Source organism: Artibeus jamaicensis, unplaced genomic scaffold, assembly GCF_021234435.1.
Source record: "Artibeus jamaicensis isolate MK-2021 breed Jamaican fruit bat unplaced genomic scaffold, CSHL_Jam_final scaffold_369, whole genome shotgun sequence".
Taxonomy (NCBI): domain Eukaryota; kingdom Metazoa; phylum Chordata; class Mammalia; order Chiroptera; family Phyllostomidae; genus Artibeus; species Artibeus jamaicensis.
This window is the reverse complement of record NW_026522042.1, coordinates 40,244,704-40,269,582: the sequence shown is the minus strand read 5'-3', so window position 1 is coordinate 40,269,582 and position 24,879 is coordinate 40,244,704. Positions and strand designations below refer to the sequence as shown.

The following is a 24,879-nucleotide window of genomic DNA, read 5'->3' as shown; positions in this document are numbered from 1 at the left end:
ACATGTCTGAAGGAAAGCCTCAAGGCCTTACTCATTCCAAGGAATGCACAGAGCATCCATAGGGGAAAACAAAACACAATAAAATGCTTCTCAGCATAGAGCCTATCCACTTTAAAGACTTTTATTTTAAAGACTTTATTTTATCCACTGTTTTATTTTAAAGACTTTCCGTATTTTTAGAGGGGAAGGGAGGGAGAAAGAGAAGGAGATAAACATCAATGTGTGATTGCCTCTTGTATGCCCTGCAGAGGGGACCTGGCCTGCAACCCAGGCATGTGCCCTGACTGGGAAGTGAACCAGCCACCCTTTGGTTTGCAGGCCCACCCTCAATCCACTGAGCTACACCAGCCAGGGTTCCACTGTGTTAACCAGAGTCCTCCTGTCATTTCCCCATGTCAGCCAAGGAGCTGTGTAGAAGCAATGTGAAGTTAGCAGAGGAAAGTTTAGAATGATCCATCTTTCTTCTTTTCTCCCTTTCTCAACACCAAGTAATGAACTGGTTACCTAAAACCAAAGTTTTTTTCATCACAGTAATGTTTGGGAAAAGTTAATACTCTGGGCTAGCTTAGAGTTAGATTCAGAAAAATCTAGAGGGTGTGGGAGGCATAAGAGGACTAAATGGTAATGGAAAAAATACAATAAAGATTAAATTAAAAAAGCAAAAAAGTCTAGAAGCATTGGACCTGATCAAAACACATTATAACATGTATTTTTCACAGGAATTGACTCCCCTGTTTTCACTTCCATCTTAACCCTTGATAGAAAGTTCAGGAGGTTACCGTGACAAGTGTGTGAGAAAGGGATGACTGGGCTCAAAAGAGGCAGTGCATGCAAGTACAGTCAAAATTGAGGATTTTATAACACTTTGGGAGTGGAATAATCTGTAGAATATTTCTGTCTTTCAAACATTTTATGAATCACAGGGAATTCTACCTCTATTTGTGAAAAGCTTATGAAAAGTTTTGAAGTTGTTTTCCCCTCATGTATGTTTGATAATCTTTTTCTATCATATGCATTTTGTTGCCTACCATAGTTAATTTTTATTTATAGATGTCCCACAATTTTTTTAAGTGTGAAGAAAATAAATAATGCATGGTGATTATTTGTTTGACCTCCAGAAAAGACTGCTTGACTTTGGAACTTAGCTACTGAGTGACCTTGGGAAAGTTTTTCTGAGCATCTATAAACATAAACTTGAGTTTTCTCCTGTCGAGAACAGGGACTATAATATTAACATCCTCATAGGTTATTGTGAGAATTATATGGGACAATGCTCATAAAGTGCTTTAGCACAGTGCTTGGCAGACTCCAAAGTGTTAGCTATTATTAATGGTGTACTTTAAAATGCACTGACAATATATACCATGATTCCATTATGTAGTGTATCATCTCAGCTATAACACTTTTGAGAGTTAATTAATAGACATTAATAATAATTACACAGGGACAAGAGATATAAAACCAGGATGTCCTGGGACAACTGCAGCAAATAGTCACCCCAATAATTTCCAACTTTATTACCTTCTGATCTACCTCCCATCTCGAATTTTCCCTGGTATGAATCATAACCTATTTCAATCATGTGTCAATATGTACACTTATTTTCTGAATCATAACAATATTAAATCAACAACAGAAAAGTTTAAATACTACTGCTTAATTCTTTTCAATGCAGGCTTTCGCTGAAAAATATTATCTTCCTTTGAGTTACAAAACTTCTTTTTCTGTTAAGCTGACACTTTACTTTTTTCTGTAGTATTTTTGTCTTAAAGAACTGTTTAATATCAAATATGTCATGAAAATAGCCAATGCATTGGTATCAAGCATAATTTGAGGTTTAGCAAGAGGCTACATGCCGTGCTCTAAAATGCTATGTTTCATAAAAGCTTTTTTTTTTTAATGTAAGCAGCATGTCACTCATATTTCAAACCAAGACTAAATCATTGTTGATGATGACCATATCACAATCAGAATACTGGATAAATCTCATCTAAATCAGGTGTAATCAGTATTTGGAAAATGATATTCTCAATCGGATTTTCTAAAATAATTCTGGAAATACTTTCACATTCATACTTTCCTCCATTAGAAAAAAAATATTTTCTGGGAATTGACTGCATATTTCTTTCAAAAATGCTGATCTGAATAATAACATATTTTTAATGTTCTTTTCTCCTGTATTTTCTCTAATCTGTCTCTTTGTTTTTATGCCATTAAATTAATGTCAACCATTAGATCTCTCATGCAGTATTTTAGTTTTCTTCTTACACTTCCAGTTTTTCTTTAAAATGGACACTAAAATTTCTACCTCTGGAAACTCCTCTGAAGGTTTTTGTTTTCTTATACAAAACTTTATATAGTATTTTTTCATGTCTCCTAGTATACAGCATACCAAACTATTAATAGAAATGTCACTTTCCTTCCAAAGGGTTTGTACTTTCTAATGCAGAAATAAATATGTAGAGAAGAAATAGTTTTCAAATATTTATTTTACAATTTTCAACATAATTTTTCCTTTTTAGTCTTGATATTTTATTTCATTTACTTGATTTCTGGCCACCCTACCTCATAAATAACTGATATTTCTATTTTGTTTTCTGAACTAATGAAACCTAGCTAAAAATTTTTTTTCTAATCCATATTATCTTTCAGAAAAGCTGTGGCACTGGCATTACTATTTACTAACTGGTGACTTTGGACAAATCATTTGATTTCTCTGTGCAATAGTTCATGATCTATAAAATGAAATGATAAGCCCTATCTTATATATCTCATAGGGTTATCATGGGCACCAAATGAGATGATGTTTATGAAAGCATACTAGAAAGATCAAATAAATAAAAGATGTCTTTTTTCTTACATTAGTAATAATTTTCATTACCATTAATAAATTATTGTAAGCTATAGTCAGTGTCCATTGACATAGTGGATCTATAGTATGCTTACTTTAGATTACATATTAATTGCAGAGTCTATTCTCTATAAAGCCTATAAGGAGGAAGTAGATATAAGCTCATCACATTTTATATAAAAATTCTACTCATTAATTCAGATACCAAAACTTACTAAATTTTGATAATTGAGACACTGACTACATTTTATACTATGAAAATATTACTAGGTAAATTAGAATGTTAGTTTCAGGGGGAATGTTTGGGCTATTTAAAAAAATGAGCTTTTAAGACTTTAGAATCTAAGAATTTTCAGTAGTTGTTGAGTAATCAGGAAGGGACCTTAGAGGTCATCTGGTTTCTAATCCAGCTACATTTCACAGGTGAGGGAACTCAGGTTTGAAGACTTGCCCCAGATCACACTACTGATTAGTGGCAGAAGCATAATTAGAACCCAGTTTGCCCCCAGTTCAGTATGTGTTCAACTATGCCACATTGCTGCTACATAATAATTCAAACAATGAACAACCAGAAACCACCAAAGAAATGTTGGACAGATAGAACTAAAATTTTTAAAACTTCTGCTTGCAAAAGACAGCACAAACAGGATAAATGACAACTTAAGAGAAAATATAACATGTATAAGAAATGATAGCTAATATTCCTAATATATAAAGAGCTCTTATAAATCCAGAAGAAAATAATCGAATAGAAGTATTTTTTCACATTTAATATTATTCATATTAGTGTCAGATGTACAGAATAGTGATTAATCTTATAACTTACAAAGTGACCCCCTAATATTTCAAGTACTCACCTGGCACCCTACATAGTTACTGAAATATTATTGACTACATAATCCCTATGCTGTACTTCACTTCCTCATGACTATTTTGTGACTACCAATTTGTACATCTTAATCCCTTCACCTTTTTCACCCAGCCCTCCTAACTCCCTCCCCTGTGTCAACCATTAGTTTCTTTTCTAATAGAAGTATTTACAAGAGACATAAACCAGCAGTTCACAAAAAAGAAACACAAAAAGACAATAAAAATCAGGTGGGGATCTGTTTAAAAACCAGGAAAACTTGAAACTCTAGCTAACTTTTGCTGTTTTTGTTGTAGTTAGGGTGGTAAGTCCTTTTCAGCTCTCTTGATGAGCAAAATCAACACAGGTGCTTCTATGATCTTGACAGGAAGGGAAATGAACCAATTTGATGACAAATAAATTGGAATTAAACTGACTTAAACATGGTCCCAGAAACTGGACACAGCTTTTCTGGTGCCCCCCTGTCCATGAATCTCTGTAGAGAAGCCCACAGCACCACCTCCAAAGGGTCAGGTCTGGCCACACTCTAGTGAACCCCTCTTTGAGCATATTACCCTAGGCCAGACCACCAGGTTTCTGGATATTTGCCACAGTTTGCCCAAATTCCAATGATCACACACTTTAAAAACATTGGATTTTAAGATTTTAGGATCCTCAAATAAGAGTTGAACAGGGTGAGACTCTAGTAAATTGTTCTAACACATTAGAAGTACAATAATGAGCTTAAGGCCCTGAAAGGAATTAACTCCCAAACTCCCCCAGGCTCATAGACTAAGGTTCTTTGGGGGCTGGAGAATCTTGTGAAGGATCCAAGAAGGCTTGTGCCCAAGTATCCATAGGAGTGAGAGAGGGGACAGAATGCCTCTCTCCTGCCTCTGCTTGTGAGGTGAAGTCTGTCTACTCTTCACACTTCCTTGGACTTCCTTCCTGCCAACTATTATAAGAACAAATAATGGAGAAAAAATATGGGATCTGGTAGAAGAAGAAGAGAAAGAAAAAAGTTGGCTTAAGTAATTTCTTGCCCTGGCTGATATGGCTCAGTGGATTGAGCATAGGCCTGCAAACGGAAAGGTTGCCAGTTTGATCCCTATCAGGGCACATGCCAGGGTTGCAGGTCAGGTCCCCAGTTGGGGGCGTGTGAGAGGCAACTGACTGATGTTTCACACGTCAATGTCTCTCTCCCCCTCTCTCCTTCCCCCTCTCTGAAAATAGATAAATAAAATCTTTATAAAAATTACTTTCTTTAAAAAGACTAATGCAAAACTTAAGAAATGAAGTAAAAAATTTTTTATGTTCAATGGTCTCTGAACTTTTCATTAGCCTCCTGTACTCCCCAAGAGGCGCCCCACTTCTGCTGCCTTAATGCCTCAGAACCTTAGTTCTGAGCATCTTGACCACTTTACTATCCAAATCCTGTGGGTGTTGGTCTTTCAGATGGAGTGCATAGAGTTGCTGTTGTCCAGGGTGTCATTAAGATCAAAGTCCTCCCCTTCTTTCAGCAGGTGATGGCAAGTGGTGATCTCAGCCTCTACCTTAACCTTGATGTTCAACAGGCCTTGTACTCTTGGGCCTGGTGCTGCCCCTCTGCTCAGGTCTGGGCCAGCTCTGACTCCAAGTGTGGCAGGATCCTGTTGAACTATTCCATCTGCATGGCACAGTTTGTGTCCTCCTCCCCCAGGCTGGCCTTTAGATTTTTCTTCCAGTCCAAGTCAATCTCCAAGAACTGAACAAAGTCTCAGTTCTGTGGCTGTCTTCGTAGCCTCTCCTATCTCAGCAGTCTGCAAGATGACTGTTGTGGCACTCTCCTCAGTCTCCTGAGATCTGTACTTGCCAGCTCGTCATACTGAGCCTGGATATCTGCCATGATCTTGCTGAGGTCCTGAGATTGCAGGCATCCGACTCCATGGTCAACCCAGAGTTGGCAATCTGATTTTGTGTACCATTTACTTCCTCCTCGTGGTTCTTTATGAAGAGTATCTCCTCCTCAAGAGCCTTGATCTCTCTCCAGCTGCAGACATGTGATATTTGTGTCATCATTGACCTTTCAGAGCCCATTGATGTCACTCTCCAAAGACTGGCACACAACTAGCTCTGTCTCATACTTGACTCTGAAGTCATCAGCAGCAAGACAGGCATTGTCAGTCTGCAGAACGATGCGGGCATTGTCCTCAGAACTTGCAAAGATCTGAGCCTCCAGGTCCTGGGTGCATTTGAAATAATGCATCCAGCCTCTGACCTGGGGTCTCTTCTACATGTTCCTGGATTTTGCGCTCCAGTCACTGATTATCAGCCTCTAGTCTCCTCACCCTCTCCAGATAGGAGGCCAGAAGATTCTTCAGGGGTTTCATAGCCCCCTTCTTGCTCTGGATGCTCCCTATGCCTGCCCCCAGCCATCCATGCAGCCAGAGCTTGGTCACTCAGCTGACCCAGACCCTGTGGAGTGGGGCACGTAGATCTGGGAGCTGAAGAACACAATGCCTGCATAGATGCTGGCCTCATTGTTGCCTAGTAGATCCAGTGGCTGGGCAACTGCATGGAGGTAGAATCTGGTAGTTGGTGGAGAAGCTGGAGCGGGCGCTGAAGCTTGTGTTTTTTGGGAGGAAGGTGAAATGCTTAGACACAGGTTAGGACTGCTCAGTAAATTTTTTCCCTTTACTGTCCTAAATTGTTTCTTAGGTGAGAATTTCACAAACATTACTTCTATTAGCAGTAATGGTAGAACTGGAAAGTATTGCGCCTTCTTCAAGTGGCACATGAGAACCACCAATAGTGTGGTGGAACTGTGGCCCTTTTCAAGGCCATGACTCTTGCAGCCCTCGCATCTCCCTGTGCTTATGGACAGGTTGGCTGATCCACTGGGTGTCAGGATTCCTTCTGATAGCCTTATGGAATGGATCAGTAAGGATAACCTCAAAGAATTTATACATAGAATTTTCACCAACCCAGTCAGGACTCAGAACTCTCAGAGCCCCACAGTGGCCTACAGCTCACTCCTCCGCAACAGACTGAAGGCACCAAGCAAACTTTAGCTGGTTAGCACTACATTGGACAGGCCACAGGTCGCACCCTTAGGAACTGGGGAATTGGGTGTTTGCGGCCACCACGGTGTACAGGAATCCGGTATGTAACATAACCTTGCTTGGCCTTGTATCCCAGCCTGTGAATTTTAGGGCAGGTGGGGCAGGTGGAGCAGGTGTTCCTGTGGAGCCCAGAGAGCTTGGTGGTACTGCCAGCAGCACAGCCTGAAAAGGAAGCGCATGATGTCTGACAACTTCTTCCCCCATAGCTCCTGGATGCACTTGTAAATGCCCACCTTGGCTTATCTGATGGCTACAGCCAGACGGGTAAAATGTTTTTAAAAGATTAAAATAAGTTTGTAGAAAATACAACAGATGAAGGGAGAGAGAAAAGGAGAGTTTAAAAATCACCACAAAGAGCAGGTAGAGAAAAAATTTAAGGCTAAATTTTCCTAAAAGCCAAGAATAAAATTAATTTCAATATGCTATATATAAGAAAAGGTTTTAAAAAATGAATAGCATTGGCATTGAGTGTGGATAAACTAAAAAGAAACTATAATATGAAAAATAATAAAAGCACAGTTGTGAATTAGTTAAAAAGAAACAAAAGCTACTAAAGGCCATTTATTTTTTGAGTGAGTCTGATAGCCAAGGACACAGGGTTCTGCTGTACCAAGAGCCTCTGGAGTAGAAAGTCAGTGGAACAGAGGGCGACTCTAACTGCAGACACTCTGAGGCTTGCGGCTCCCAGTTGTTCTCAACTACCTTTGGAAGAAAGTATCTGACATCCACAGCTGATCCAAGCAGCACAGCCTGGCCTCTGTGTACTTCGCCCAAGCCTCTGACTCGCTCCTCTTCTTCAATACATCCTTATCAGAATAATAAAGTAAGATGCCAGTTAATAGATAACCTGCCTGCACAAGATCACCTTGCTAGGAAGTTGCAGAACTGGAATATGAACCCAGCAGCCTGAAACAGAGTGTACGTGCCAACCATTACATTCTATGTTCCCCTGTGTCTACTTTGAATACTTGTACCTGTAGATTTCCCACATCATAACTATGCCAACATTTTCACTTTTAATCATTGGGGATTTTTTTCATAACTCACAAGCTTCTATCGAATAAAAACAAAAGCAGTTTTGATTTCATCTCGAAATACTTCCTGTTTCTTTGTCTTCTTCCTTTGCTTCTTTAAAACAAAACCTGGTCCCTTTCTTTTCTTTTTTCCCTTTCTTTTTATTATAAAGGCACCCTGTATGCATTGTAGAAAATAAAGGACTCACGAAGTATACAAATAAGAGGAAAATACTCCACCATGTACAAACAACTGAAAACAGGATTCTGATACCGGCGCTTTCTGAGTGTCTGAACATAACTGTGGAGACTAGGGCATTTCGAGGCCTTTCCCCCAGAGCACAAGGCTCTTTTTTGTGGATCGGCAGTCAGTGATGGTGCTAGATCCATGACTGGAGTCCCATCTTTATTCATGGGACTGAATATAAAAAATAAGTCATTCAATTTGGTACTGCAGAAATGTACCTGAAAACGATGATACTATGTTTTTTCTCTCAATCTCATTTATAATCACTTCATCTCATTTTACAAAAAAATGCCAGTGTTGGAATACTGCTGATAATCATTCTTTGCACGTGTCTAATTGTGTATAACAAAAATAGAGTGAGCATGGTCTCCATACTGATATGCTACACAATGTGTATTGTAATATTTTGGTGTCTGTCTCTTTTCCTTTAATGTATGACTCACTGATGTTTCTGAGTGACTAGTAGAAAGGGTAGTTTAAGAATCATTACCAACATAAATTTCCATCCACAGACTCTACCTTTTACTTTCTCACACCACCTCATTTAAAGTCTTTTGTGTTAAAAAGTATGTAATAGCTCTCAAAGAAGGTATTATGTGTTTCATCTGTTGCTAAAGAAGTGAAAAACTAGACTATTAACCCACTGTGTAATCCCTGCACAGACTACAATGCCTTTCAGTAGGAATTCAGGCTCTGCCAAGAGCAGGGAGGATTGCAGTTTAAACATTACAGGGTCAAATTCAACATTTGTTCCATTCACAGAACTCCTACTGACATCAATGAGAGTTGTGTGCAGAGTAGAATTTCTTTCTTAGTTAAGAAATTGCCTTATTTTTTGTCAGAACATATCACACACAAAAAAGTAATAATGAAAATATATTTAGTATTTCTCTTTTTTCTTTCAGGCCTACTCTTGATTGCAATAAAGTGTCATCTACAAAAAGGCATTTTTCTTCTTACAGGACATGATTTAGAAGGTACATAAGCCATTTTGCTGAGAATGTAAAGACTCTAGCCTCATCTGTTTGCAATTTTTGGGTTTTTTTTTTGGCCTGTGATATAAAATCACAATTGAATTCAGTCAATAGCCTTTTAACCTTTGAAATTTTATGCCCTATGATATATCATAATCAACTGATTGGGAACATGGAGTTCTTAAACTTATTAGACCAAGGTATGTGGAGATAAATATCAATTCCACAAACATCACTGGATAAATAAAGGTTGCTAAAGAGAAAAAGTGAAGGCACTGAAGTTTATATAATCTTTGGAAGACTATTAGTGAATAGTTTGAACACTACAGTGTAATTTTATTGTTAAGTAGAACAATTACATCAATGAAAATTAATAAAGTGTTTTAATAAATAAATATTCATAATTTATAATTAGACGATTATTTATGTGACCTGTAATTTTAAGGGAAATATTTATTTTATTGATCCTAAACAGAGGAGAAGAAAGAGAGGAAGAGAGGGAGGGAAACATCGCTGTGAGAGAGAAACGCCTGTTGGTTACCTCCTGCATCCACGCCAGCTGGGGCCTGCATCCACGACCAAGGCACGTGCCCTGACCAGGAACCAAACCAGGGACCTTTTGGTCTAAAGGACAACATCCAACCAACTGAACCACACTGGCTAGGATTTAAGTAAACTTTTAAGGGAAAAGAAAATATTAGAATATTAAAATATTTTAATTTTCTTTAAGGGAAAGAAAACATTAGCTTTTCTTTCTTTGAATAGCTATAGTAATTATCTGATTAACATTTTATCAGTTTGGGAAACTACACATTAATTAAAATTACAAATTAATTTCAGTGTCTTATTGTTTAAGGTCACCTTTGAGTTTTAAGATATAAAAAGAAAATATGAGGTTTCTTACAGATTCAAATCAGGTGTGTGTTTTGCTTACTCTTCAGAAATATTTTAAAACATACTGTACTCTAAACATCATTAGTATTCTATGAAAAGCTTTGGCATGATGTGTTCATACTTCACATAAGGGAAATGCTCCTATTTCTCTGTTGCTCCGGCAATCTGGGAAAGAAGAAAGCTGAAAGGCAGTAAAAACAAAATAGGGCCTCTGGCCTATATAATAGCTTACTCCCTGCTATCTCCAATCCAACTGCAACCTTTTGGAATTAATTTTAGTTTCTACAAAGGTTCCATTTCTCCTTCAAACTGTACCAGTGCCAGGCCTTTCAGAAACTCATGAGGTCTCACCAACTATGATTTATTTATTAATGGAGTGCTCAAACAGTAAAAAAAGTCTGAGGATTCAAAAAACTACAGACATTACCAACATTTGCAGAGTTCCTGCTGTGGACCCAGCACGGGGGCTGGTGTCTCACAAGTGATATCTCATAAAGTAATGAAGAGATTCCAAGTTATAAAGTTCTAGATAAATCTACAAAATATATGGGAATTTCAGGAAGAATCAATTGTTCCATGGTTGGAGGAATCAGAAAAATCCCCACTTATGAGTAACCATGATAAATAGGATGCCAACTCTTGTGGTCTTTTGAGTTGGGGACTATTCACCATATATGTGGGATGATGTGGCAGCTTTAAAATATGTCCACAACTTTTTTGACAGTGTTTTCACCAAAAGATAATCTATGAACCTTTTCCTTGAAAATGGACTGGCTTCTTGCTTTTGCTCCAACCAGTACACTACAGAGGACGTGGCACTAGGTGACTGCCCAGGTGAGGCGTAGAAGGCAATGCGCTTCTGCTTTGATCACTGGAACACTAGCTTTTGAAGACATCAGCTGCCAAGCCAGCATTCTGTCTGTCCTGAGGCCACCCTATGTGAGAAAGGTCAAATTTGTCCTCAGGGAGCAATCAAAGGGAGAGGCTCTATGACTACTGCATACAGGAATTTAGAAAGAGGGAGCTTCCTGGCCATTCTCAAGCCGTTCCAGCCTTCCTTCCCCCACCCTGCCTGCTCCCCCATCCCCTCCACCTGTTATGGCTATAGCCATCACCACACAAGGAATTTCCAGAGCCAAACTGCCCAGCCAAACCTTTCCATATTTCTGATACAGAGAAAATATGAGAGATAATGATTATTGCCTTTAAGTCAGTAAATTTTGAGGAGACATATTACACAGCAATAGTAACCAGAACAGATTTTACCCAGATTCAACACATTAAAAATTTTCCCATGTTTGCTTCATCTCTTCCCCTTTTTTCTTTGCTGAAATATTTTAAAGTGAATCCCAGATACTGTGTCATGTCCAGTATCATATGATACTTCAATATGAATAGCTAAAAAGAAGGGACATTTTCTTATATAACCGAAATATCATTATCACACTTAACAAAATTAACAATAATTCTCCAGCATCCTCTAATATCCAGACCACAATCAAATTTCCTGATTGCTTCAAAAAATATGTTTTTATAGTTCTTAGAATAAAGATCCAAACAACATCTACACACATTTGGTGTGTCTCTTAGCTTCTTTTCATCTGACACAGTCACTCCCCTTCCCTTTCTTCCCTGCCATTAAGTAATGGCAGGAACCATGTAAGTTGCCTGAGCAATGTTTGCTTTCTTGTGGTATTATTCAACTTGCTCCTTTATTCCCTGTAGTTCCTGTAAATGAAAGTTGGAGCAAAAGAATTGATTAGACTCAGGGTCAACTCCCTCTCATTCCATGCCGTGGTCCTTGATATCATGAGACACACAATATCCTGTTTTTCCACTTTTAGAGATGCGAAGATTGATCAGTCATGTGCTAACAGCCTTATTATCCCTCATGGTAAAGTTCCCATCCTAAGGTTTCATTCAATGATGATTGTTGCCTAAACCAAGTATTTCATCATTGCTACTGGATTGTCATTGCTTCTAGGCCTTTTCAGTAGATAATATTAGGAAATATGTATTTTTGAAAAGGACAAAATACTGGTTGAAATTATATTTCTAATTCAAATTTAATGCTGTGACATTGTAACAAGGTAACCCTGCAGGAACTTTTACTAAAGTTCTATAGTCATTTCCCATGATTATTAGTCTTACTATTTTTACAGTCACGTCAAATAGTGATAAGGTAGTACATTTACTCTATTTCAGCTAGAGACACAGTCAATAATAAGCTGCAATTTAGAATACATTTTAAACAAATTTTTTCAAGGTCAGCAGCATTCTAGAAATACTGGAAGAAAATATCATGCACTTATCTTTCTAAACCCAGCAACTCAGAGTCTCCAGGGTCAGAGGAAAGGACCAGGGTCTGGGTTAGACCTGAGTTTAAGAACCACAGCCACCACACACATTCTCCTTTCTATTTGGAAGCTTAATATGCACTTCAAGAGTGTATTCTCATGGCAGCACATGGGTCCCCAGACCCACTCCTTACTTCTTTCTATTTGGTCAAAGTTCTTGGGAGTGAGTTCTGGGTACAGGTTGGCAGAATTGGATCTTCTGGCATGGCTTAGAGTTCTTGCAAGGATCCTGGATCTAATCCAGTCTCTTAGATACCATTATGAATTTCAATTCTGAACCAGACATGTGGCCACACTCTAGACAGACTATTAATAAGAGCCCATTTCTTTGGGCCCTTTCGACTAACCCTTCAGATACCAAAGACTCACGTTTGGGATGTAGTCAGTAAGTTACCTACAGTTTGAAGTGCAGAGGAGCAGCCATACAATGAAAGTGTCTCTCCGGGGAGCCTGCTTACAACTCTGCATTGCATGGACAAATGTAAATTTAAGAGCATTACAAGCTCACTCCTGAAAGAAATGTGAAAAGCAATTTAAAATGTTCAATATTAACAATACTTTTAGTGTGATGACAAGAAGTAAGTTTCATGCCAAGAATTTGTTCAGTCACGCTGAACTGAAGTCTGAGCATGCAAGTAGTTCAGTTTATTAGGATCAAAGGAAGGTAATGAAACAGGCCTTTGAGGTATAAAAAGAATACATAAAAATTAGATGAACATGCAGAAAGCAAAAAATCCAGAGGCTCTACACACCCCCCCCCCTTGGAGTTCAAAAGATTTAACATTGAAAATATTTTCCATACCTTTGGTTAAGACTCCGTGAAAAGTCCTTCACTTGAATTTCTACTGCCCATATACATTCCTCAATGATTGTATAAATAATCAGCATTAGACATTCCCATTTGAAAAGAGGCAGTGTCTACCACTGAGAACTGTGCACAAGGAATAGGAAGTGCATATTCAATGTCTGCTGTCCTTGTTCATGGAGAGAAGCTGTGGAACAGAGAATCCAAAACTGAGGATAACCCCCAAATCATCCATACTTCAGTGCGAAACATAATTGTTAATTATGAATTGCTTCTGTATTTTATCCTTATTTAGGCCAGAACTTCCTGACTTTAAGACTATTGACATTTTGGACCTGCTCATCCTTTGTTGTGGGTACCCTGTGCATTATAGAATGTTACCAGCATACCTGCCTTCTATCATTAGATGCCAGTTTTGACAACCAAAAATGTCCCCTGGGGAGGCAAAATGAGCCCCAGCTAAAAACCACTAATTTACACCAAAATAAAAATTAATTTGTTATTTCTGTTGGCACACAACAGCTGGATGGTAGAGAAAGCAGCCTGAGAGAACAGGAAGAAGCTGACCTAAGATAAAGCACATTTAATACAAATAATCAACAGTAATTTATGGAAATTAAAGATAGGTCCATGAGCATCTTATTAGAACCAAGGTTCTGAACTGATAGACACAGTGAGTGACTGAGGTTGGTATGAAAACCGGACATGGTTATGATTACCTCTCAGCCACCAGACCTCAGCCACTGCAGATCAAATCAAGTGTTCCTTGTACGGAACTGTGTGAACGGACACACACTGTGCAGCAGAGAGCTGGCTGCTTTTTCATTCATGGACGGCCGGTCCAGCAGAAGGGCTGCCAGGCACTTGGGCCATGCAGCCAAATCTCAAAAAGCATATTGGGCCCAAGAAGGTATGGAGGTGATGACTGAGGATTTTAAGGAAGAAGTAACCACTTTTAACTTAAACATACATTGGATGGTGTTTCTGACACTTTCAGGCAAAGTATATTTTAGCCTTCTTTATGTGTTTTATATATATTTTATGGACAAAAATCTTACGTCTATCAGAAAACTTTAGGCAGGATGATACGTACTTGGTACTCTGAAGACGAGTACTACAACCTGCAGTCAAACTCCTCACGGTCTCTTCTGGTCACGACTCCCCCAAGGATAACCACTAGACTGACTTCCAACAGCACAGATGACTTTTGCCCATTTTTTGTACTTTGCCTAAGTGGGAAAATATAATGTATGCTATTTTTGTGTCTGGCTTCTCTCACTGGACATTATTTTATGAGATTCACCCAGGTTGTTTTGTGTAACTGTGATTTGTTCTTTTCATTGTTCTGTATTATTCCAATGAGTTACTATATCACAATTAATTTCTCTATTGTTTGGCTGTTTTCAGTTTGGAATTATTAAAAACAATGATTCTCACCCTGGTCAAGTAGCTCAGTGGGTTAAAGTGTCATCCCAATACGTGAAGGTTGTGGGTTCGATCTCCAGTCAGGGCACGTACAAGAATCAACCAATGAATGCATAATGTAAAAATCAATGTCTGTCTGTCCATCTGTCTCTCTCTCTCTCTGTGGGAGGAGCAGGAGAGAGACAGATGGACAGACAGACAAACATCTCTTCCTCCCTCTCTCCTCTCTATGTAAAAAAAAAAATCAATCTATCAGTAAAAATGTTTAAAAATTAGTAATCTTCTGAACAAAATACAAATATATTTTTTAGAATATATATATAGACTGTATGTCTTCTAGTTCTTCCATTAGCCATACTGACTGGGTCCTACACTCTGCTGTCCGCCCAAGGTGGAGCCTTTAACAAGAAAGTTGCATGGATGTGCCTGTGGACTCCATTATATTTATGTCCGATTCAACAATCAGACTCTGCATGTTCATTAATAGATTTCTACCAACTTAATCCACTTAGGAAAAAGATTTAAGAGATCAATCCAGGGATTGATCTCTTAAATCTAGTGTGGGTAACAATTTTATCAGTGAATTTAAGGAAGGCCCCAGAAAAGGAATTTACTGTGTATCTAACAGAGTGCCTGGCACAAGGAAGGCATGGATTTGAGTAAACGAATGAAAAATGGATGTCACATAACTAAGTTAGGGATAAAGTCAATATAGTTAGTGAAAAAAATGAAACAAAACAATGCTATTTAAGAAAATAATGTTACAAGGTAAAGCAGTGTGCCCAGGGTTAGATAGCCAGGTTAAATGGATAAGCTGGGTTCTGAGCCCCGGCTGTCTACCTTCAAAGCACTTAATCTCTAAACCAGGTAGAATGCTCAAAATAGAAATGCTAATAGAGATGAATGTAAACTCCTGAATTTAAGAGGAAAAAATAAATAGCACATGCGTAGAATTGTATACTGCTAATGCTAACAGTTCATATGAGAAACCCAATGGCTTCTGTTGACCGCAATCCCAGCTGAGCCCAAAGTATGATGCAGGCTAAAAAAACTAGTGCCTTGCCCTGGCTGGTGTGGCTCAGTGGATTAGTGCTGACCTCTGAACCGAAAGGTCACTGGTTCATTTCCCAGTTGGGGCCCATGTCTAAGTTGTAGACCGGGTCCCCAGTAGGGTTGTGCGAGAGATAACCAATCAATGTATGTCTCGATGTTTCTCTCCCTCTCTTTCCCTCTCTCTAAAAATAAGTAAATAAAATATTTGTAACAGAAAACAAAACTAGTGCCATGTGAGGCTACATTAATCAATATAGACCATCCCATTCAAAGCAATTAAGGTCCTATTCAAACCAGCTCAGCAACTTTCGCTTTTCTCTCTCTGACCAATGTCTTGGATAGAAGGTTGCAAAAAAAATTCAGCTTCTCCCTGGGTTCCTGTGTTTTAATGTCACTGGAAATATGTAGATTTCACCTCATGCAGACAAGTAACTAAGAACAGATTAAGACACTTGAACTTAACCATTCTGGATTACTAATCATTTGCTGTAGGTTCAATTCTTGTCCTCTGACTGTTCCCCTTATTCAACATTTTGGACTGTCCCCTACTGTTGGTTCACTCTTACGTGGGAAGTGACCCCCAGCTGTCTTCACTTATACTTCACAGACCCAGCAAGGTCCACTCCCACAACCAACTGAAACTTCTGGCCTGGGTCAATGCCTGGGACCTGCTAAACTGGGAAAGGGTGTTGGGTAAGTCTCAGTTTACTCTGCGATGGAACATTGCATTTAGTTATGGGAGTCTTGTTAAAACAAATATTGATAGCTAAGGGCAATGAAAATGATGAAATATCTAGAAACCATATCACATGTATATATTTGATCTTAGCCAAACGACTAAAAAAGCATATTCTACAAGGAAAAGCTGGAGAAACTGGAGGAGTTTAAACTCCATGAGAAAAGGCCATGGTGCGTGGTAGGCATGATTGTGTTCTGCATATGAATAGCTGCTTTGCTGAAAAAGGAATAGTCTTAATCACATTTTATAAATAGGAAATGCAAATGGATGGAAGCTTTAAGGGGGCACTTTGGGTCTGATGAGAGGAAAAACTTAATTATAAAGAGGCATTTATATTAGTCATGTTTACACCCTGAAGAGAATGTACTGTCTTTTGAAACTGAAAAATCCAGAGGGATGGTTGGCTTCAGACTTGAGGGGAAAATGGGGCAAAAATACCACAGAGGTAAGGCCTTTCAGGATGTGGCCCCTTTCTCTTCATCATCATCTCTTGCTGTCTTCCTCCCCTTCTGCGATCAAGCCTTTCCATTCCTGGGGCTCACCATGGCCTCTCTTCCTCCCGGAGCAGTCAGACTGGCTAGCTGCTATTCTCGAGTTCACTTAGATCTCACAGCCCAAGGAAAGCCTCTCAGCCCAGCAAGTCTGGTCTAAGAAACCTTGCCTGTGCTTCCTTTCATTGTCTATTATGTCACTGCACGATACTTACTCGACTCCCCTGCTTCCCACAAGACTCTCAGGTCCACGAAGACGGGGACCATATGCACATGCTCACAGTTACGTCCTTAGACCTTGGCGCAAGTCTGGGAATGAATCAGCACTGCAGTCAGTTGGAGGTGTGTGCAGAAGAGAGGAACTATTCTTTCTTGTGTGTTGAAAAATAAGGTTGTCCTATGTGCTAACGGAAACTCGCCTGAGAGGAACCACAGAAAAGAGGGGCCTTATCACTTTAATTTATTAAATTGTGTTAATACAGTTTTGTCTGTGAAGATTGTCTTTACTGAATTCCTGGAAGGAAGGCATTAGAATGTTTCCTTTGGGCTGAGGGAGTATTTATATTCAGGATGCACATTAGTAAGACGGGCTCTGCTGCTGGAGAATTCAGGAGGATAAGAACACCTGGACATCTAATTTTATTTCGTTGAGATTTCATTAAATTCTCCTGAAAGTCACTATTTGTTTTCTTACAGTTCCTACTTCTCCAAAATGTACTTCTAAATAGCCTCTTTCCAGTTTATAATATTTTGTCCAAACATGAGTTCCTGAGAAGAGAGTGGTACAAACTTCAACTTTTACAAAATTATTGAGTGCAGTTCCTGTGTATTAAAATGCTAAAAATTTCCTTTTCCTTTTCAGGAAAAAAATACAAAATTAAGTTCGGCCAAAAATTTCAGATTCACCATAATTTCAGGTTCATTAGAATATAAAAGAATCTGTCTTAAATAAACATACATAAGCATGCATACACTAGGAGAAAAGAATGGAAGAAAATACAGCAAAGTATTAAGGTTGGTGAGGTGTGGGTTATGATTAATTTTTGTTTTTTACCTTTCATATTTTCCATTGTTTCTACAAGGTGGGTAGCGGGGAGGGCTTTATTTTTTGCATGTTCAACAAAAATTAACACTCTTAAAAATAGGTAGGATATACTCAACATGTCTTTTGCTTCTCTTCAGATGCTTAGGTGTTTGAGTTCTCAGTTTATGAAATGAATCAATACACTCTTGTATGAATTTTGGGCTACATACTCTATTCATTTGAGTCTGATATTATAACTCTGTTTCTATTCTTTGCACAGGAATGCCATTCCTACTTCTGGATGCAATTCCACAGACATCTTTTACAGAGTCCTCAGCTCATTACTTTTTGTGTGGCTGCCAATTTTTCTCTTCATCTGAAATTGTGTGTTTCGGGGCTTTCAGAGAATGAATTAGGGCCTCTGACAAAACTGCATTCTAATACAAATGGGACACTACAGAAATCAGGTTTTGAGAGCCTGCAGATGGTACTAGGTTGTGACTATTTGATCGAATGAGTTAATGATGGAGAAAGTAGGTGTTCTGTTAGATGCTCTTCTTTTCTTCTCTTCATGCCTAAGAAGAGGATGGAACAGCTCCAGCACCCTTTTTCCTTCTTTTGTCTGTAATGTTTCTTACCCAAACAAAAAGTCTCCAGGTTTTATGCTTGTTTTTTCTTTGTAAAAATGTAAACAAACATCTTGGAAAAATGGCACTTCCAGGAAAGCAAAGTTAACCTCAGTTTTTTGACACTGTGCTGGAGAATTGCTACCCTGGGTCCCAGGGCCTCTGAATTCCTGGAAGGAGCAGGACAAAGGTATTGCCTCGGGAGAAATAGCCAGTATAATGGACGAATTTGAAGAATTTTGTACATGTCAAAGTACTTTTGGAAAAACTCATTTGGTAGAATAGTCATGGGAAGAAGCATGGGCTCCTTCAACTAGCAGTGAAGAACCCTCCAAAAAGGAAATTTTCTAACCTGTTCATGACTCAGTCTTTCAAAATTTGAGGCAGGTGGGGCACTTAGCCTTAAACTTAAAGCCTCCCAAGTCTGAAAGCAACAATGATACATTGCTTCAGTGTGTCTTTTGTCTTTTTTGATAGCTTATTTTTATTTTGTGTTAGCCATTCTCATTGAAGAAATTAACTGCTTCTTTAAAAATTAACTGCTCCCCCCCACCCTGCCCCTGGCATGTGCCATGAAGAACAATAGATCCTGTCCACTCCCATGGTTCCAGTTACCATCACTATGCCAGCCACCCCCCAGCTCTGTATTCTGGCCCAGATCCCTCTCCTGAGCCCTAGATGACCAACTACCAGCTAGATAACTCAGTTTGGAGGTACCAGGAGCACACCTCTGTTATGCATCTAAAACTTATCAGCTCCATCCCATTCCCTTTTCCCATCTTTAATTTCCTACCTAGGTGAATGACCTCACCATCAACCTAGTTTCCTAAACCAGCAAACTCTCATTTTTGACCCATGCTGGTGCACAATCACCCACATTCAAATGCCAAGTCTTGTTGATTCTACTTATTAAGCATATCTCAAATCACTTCTCTCCATCATCACTGCCACCAACAGTCCAGGCCACTAACATTTCTCATCTCCACTACTGCAAAAGGCTTCTGAACCACTTCCTTGCCTTTGATCTCTGTCCTTAAAGATCCAACGTACACATTGTAGCTAGAGTGTTTCACTCTAAAACACACACCTAATCATGACACTGTCCTGCTACGAATAATATATTGGATGTGTTCACTGCCCTCAGAATGAAGTCCACATTTCTCAACCATTTATGAGATTTTCACGATTTTTGTCCCTTCTTGTTTCTATAGCCTCACCCCTTTCCTTTCCCCTTCCCCCAAACCTTGCTGTAGCTACAATGAGTTTCTTTTTGTGGGCTCTATTATTTTTCTGATCTTTGCATATACTAGATTCGCCACCACCTGGAACGCTCTGGCTTTTCTGCATCACCTGAGACTGGTTATCAACTACACTCAGTCTCAGATCTCAGGGCAAGCACCCTGATTTCTGGGAAGGCTTCCCAGTATCACTCCTGCCCTAGACTAAGGTGCCCTCAATACTCCCATAATACCCCATACTTACTCCGGAATCTTAACTTTTTATTTGTCTGTCTCTGTCCCCTACTAGATGTTAGCTCCCTAATGACAAATACAATGTTTTATTTATTTTTATATCTACAAAGTGACCTTTTAAAGGTCTTTCGAAGAACCTAGTAAAGTTTTAGAACCTAGTAAGCTCTCAAGTAACATTTGTTGAACCAGTGAATGAAGTTACAGAAGTAAAGGTTCCCTGGTTATCAGAAGAGTTGCAAACAAAGCATGAGTTATTCTGACTGCTTGGATTAGCAAGTAAACCCTCAGACTTAGGCTACATTGGGAAAAGCCAGGACTCTGATTTTTGATGGAGGGTCTGGCCTAGATTAAACTGACTGCAGAGCCAGTCTTTCCCTCACCAGTCTGAGGCACATGTCTTGTAAAAAGTCCCTAACCCCTGATTCTGATATAAGCAATGCCATCCTCAAAATGGGTTATGAACTAGGCAAAATGAGTCTCCTATCCTTTTCTTACTATTCCTCTGCTAGGACATTGTTCTAGGGATCAAATGGGTTCGACCTTAGATTCCAGAAAAACAGCTAGGCAGGAGAAGGTGAAGAGTGCTGGAGAACAATGCAGAGACAGAGCTTTTGAATGAATGGATTGAATAGTTGGAATATTTTTATGCAACTATGCCAGAAACAGGTGAACAAGAGACAATGTCCCTGCTAGAGAAGGGAAGAGTCAGTCAACAAGCAAACAAATAAATCATCCAGATAAAATCAGAAAGCAATTAATGCTCTGACTGCGAGAGTGATGTGATAGAGGGTAAGGATGGGGACTGGCTGCTGACAATATAGGGGGTCAGGGAAGGCCTCTTTGAAGAGGCGACATTTGAGCTGAGACCTGATTGGTGAAAAGGAGGCAGGTATGTAAATAAATGAGGGACGAGTAATCCTGTTGGAAGAAATAGCAAGTGCAAAGAATAAATTTGCAAGTTCAAGAAACAGAAGAAAGAGCATTGCGAAGGGGGTGGGGATGATGGTGACAGATAAAAGCAAGGAGGTGGGGAGGGATGGGTTGACCAAGGCCTTGAGCCTGGGCTGGGGAGTGTGGGTTTAATAATCGGTACACTGGGAAGCCATTGGAGAGTTTCTACGAACGGGACTGACTTTACCAAAACATCTTTGAATTTATGGACTAAGGAGGAAGAACTTAAAAGTAGAATAAGAAGTATTTTTTTTAAGTTTTTTAAAAGATTTTGTTTACCTTTAGAGGGAAGGGAAGGAGAGAGGGAGAGAAATATCAATGTACAGTTGCCTCTCACGCATCCCCAGCTGGGAACTGGCCCGCAACCCAGGCATGTGCCCTGACTGGAAATCCAACCGTGATCCTCTGGTTCACAGGTCTGTGCTCAATTCACCAAGCAACACCAGCCAGGAAAAAAGAAGTATTTTTTAAATCTCTCTACTTGAACTAAAACATATGTTTGTGCTTTTTCAGCATTTCAGTACTCAGAATAAATTGTTGACGTATTAAATATATTTATTATACATTTAATTTCCTTCATTGAAGGAGGACTTAGAAATATCCTTGCAATTATTGATTCCAGGTGAAGAGTCAATATTCCCTGCATATTTTAATTTTTTTACTGTCCCACACAATGGGAGATTAGAAAGTAATTTTAAGAACTAAAATTAAAGTAATTACTAATTTTAACCTCTTTTGCTCCCATGTGGTTATTGCAATTAAAGTCAGTATTTATTACAGTCACAGACAATCAGAATTTCAGATTTTAAAACCTTTCAGGCTAGACCTTTAAGTATACAGCTGAATTATTGCAAATCTTCTGTTTAACTGCAATTTACATAGCTTTTCTAGTGAAACTATGAGATTTAAAAGGGAATTGCATCTGAATGCAATTAAAAAGTTATTTGAACTGCCTTGACTGGTGTTGCTCAGTGGAATGATTCCAGCCTGAAAACTGAAAGGTCACGGGTTTGATTTCCAGTCAGGGCACATGCCTGGGTTGGGGGCCAGGTCCCCCCCACCCCAGCTGGGAGTGTGTGAGAAGCAACCAATCAATGTATCTTTCACACACTGATGCTTCTCTCCCTCTCTTCCTCCCTCCCTTCCCTTTCCCTAAAAATAAATAAATAAAAATCTTTAAAAAGTTATTTGAACAGCATTCCTTGTTAGGAAATGTTATTTATGCAGTGTTTGTTGATTATTACAAAGCTTGGTTTTTATCTATAATTCAGAAACTTTGTGCTGTTCTCTGTCAAAATTAAAATGTAATATACTACAGTACTGAAAAAATATTTGTTTTCCTGAGGAGCTCAAATCACTGCACTGATATTTGTCCCCAAGGTAAGTAGATGGAAAATGTTATGCACATTCAATAGATGCGGGAACAAGGCCAAGAGAAATGAGTGACATGCCCAAGGTCATCTAATATGTCAGTGGCAGGGGGAGGATGAATTCCAGGTCTTCCAATTCATAGAGACCTGGCATTTTGTAACGTAGGGCAAGGTACCAAACCAGTTTGAGTTTTGCCTGGTACATTTGAGTCCCTATGTATATAAGGACAGTGAACTAGTTAGACATCTGTTCTGTGGTATATCTCTATATTTAGTGTCTATGTTGACTATAATTCTTAAATTATATTTTCAAATAAAGGTATTTGGAAATTTTAAAAAATTATGAGATTAAAATATTTATCTTATACATTGCATGTGGGTCGTCTGCCTAGAAATCTATACTGGCCACAGGAAATTTATCATTTTGCTAAAGACTATATTTGTTGCCCACTATTTAAGCAATTAGAGATAAAAGTACACACACATACACACTTCATTGTATCATTTTCCCATGGAATGTTTTTCTCCGTAATAGGGTATTTGAAACCTGTGAGCTCCTATAAAGAGTTAAAGCCGTTTAAGCTTTAGTCTTTGGGTCTTAAAATGTCTACATGTCCTTTAATAGTAGAACTAGTTCTTGCTCTTTTTTTTTTGCCTCCTCTTTCTCTCTCTCCTACGCCTAAATCTTTATTGTAAAAAATTTCAAACACACATAAGCATAGCAAGAATAGTACAATAAACCTCCATGTACCTGCCCCTCATACCAATTATAATTATGTAAAATTATAGTCACATAATTATAAAGATTTCGCAACTTTTATTTGCCTCTTTTTTTGCCTTTGCCAAACTTTCAGAAAGTAAATCTCAGACATCAAGTCATCTCATCCTTGTATACTTGACCTATACATGTCTCAAAATAAGAACTTTGAAATCAGTCATAATGCTATTATGGCACCAAATTCTTTTTTTTTAAGATTTTATTTATTTATCTTTAGAGGGGAAGGGAAGGAGAGAGGGAGAGAAATATCAATGTACGGTTGCCTCTCATGTGTCCCCTGCTGGGAACTGACCTGCAACCCAGGCATGTGCCCTGACTGGGAATCCAACTGCGATACTCTGGTTCACAGGCCCGCACTCAATCCACTGAGCTACACCAGCCAGGGCTTATTATCCATTCCTTTAAATAAAAAGTCTCTCAGACTGTTAAGAAAAGTATTTTTATAGCTGACTTGTTGAAATCAGGATCCAAACGTGTGGAATCTGGTGGCTGTGTCGGCCTTTGCACTCGAGAGCCACACTCTCCCTCTTCTTCCGCCCATCCCTGGTGACCACTTGCTGAAGTCCAGTGAATTGCCCTGAAGAATGTCCCACGCTCTGAAAATATGTTTGCTCTTTGTTGTGGAATTTAACTTAGTCCTCTATCTCCTATATTGAATACAAATGAAAGTTAACTCTAGAGGCTTGACTACATTAAAGTTCAGTTTTTTAAAATTGAAAGAACATTTCATACGAGGTGTTGTGAGCTTTCCATCACCTCCTGTGGCCCAGGATGTTTGGTTGGGACACTGTTGTGATGACCAGAGGGTTCGTACTGTGACAGCCCGATCCCTCCCTGGTAAGTCCCTGCCAGCCTTTTCCCAAATGGTATCAACCACTGATGATCTTTGTCTGAATCAGCTATTGCAATGGTTTCAAACTATTATTTTTTAACCCTATTATTATTTACTCATCTATTAGCAAAAATCCTTCTGTAAAGAACTTTTCTTCCTCAACGAAGCCTGTCAAGTTAAAGAGAGGATTGATGCCTAATCCCTTCCCTTTATTTGACAAGGGATTGGTGCCCTACTTACATTCATCAGTGCCCAATAAGAAGGGCTTCAATTAATTGTATTCATAATTCTTAATATTCAGTTGGGGCACTGAATTTTTACTTTAGCAAGAGTAAACAGTAGGAGAATATAATACAGCGGAGCTCCCACCACATTCTTGTTTGGGGGGGGAAAGCAATGGAGCAGCACACAGACCCCTCTCTCCAGTACAAGGCACACCCCCGCCTCAACCAAATATTTTTTTTGTTCCCTCATCGGTGTGAATGGGATGTAGAAACCAAAAAGAAGAAAAAATGCTGGGTACAAACAAGGAGAGAACTATGATGTGCGATTGAAACTAAGCATCCTGGAAAAAAGAAATACAATAAACACTTATTTCAAAAGAACCCCAAAATATGTCTATACCATACTCATTTCCTTGAAGGAAATGAACCAACTACAGAAAGTTCTTTATAGCTCTTTTCAAGACATACACATTGAATTTCATCAGTCTTGCCTTCTGAATTACATAGCTAATTAGCGAAAGTAGCTGAAATGGGGAGATGCTGAGAACCAGGACTTTTTGCAATGCTCTGATCTTTCATGTTGTATATCGAAACAAGATCACTAGGGACAAATGCCCTTGTACTTCCATAAGCCAAAGTGATTGTACTTTGTTTATGTAGGAGTCCACAGGGTTTGTGGGATACTAGCATTAGCAGGGAACACGGCCCTATTTGTGCAGTTACCACACACCTAACTGGTCAGATGTGTTTTTTCCAGTGATGCATCTTTGTTCAACAACCATGCCTTTTTTTCATGTAGGTGTCA

General features: G+C 39.0%; 1 pseudogene; it reads right to left on the bottom strand.

Moving 5' to 3' along the window:
* Positions 1-6,422: 6,422 nt before the first annotated feature.
* LOC119053309 (60S ribosomal protein L15-like) lies at positions 6,423-9,605 on the bottom strand (annotated as a pseudogene).
* Positions 9,606-24,879: the final 15,274 nt, after the last annotated feature.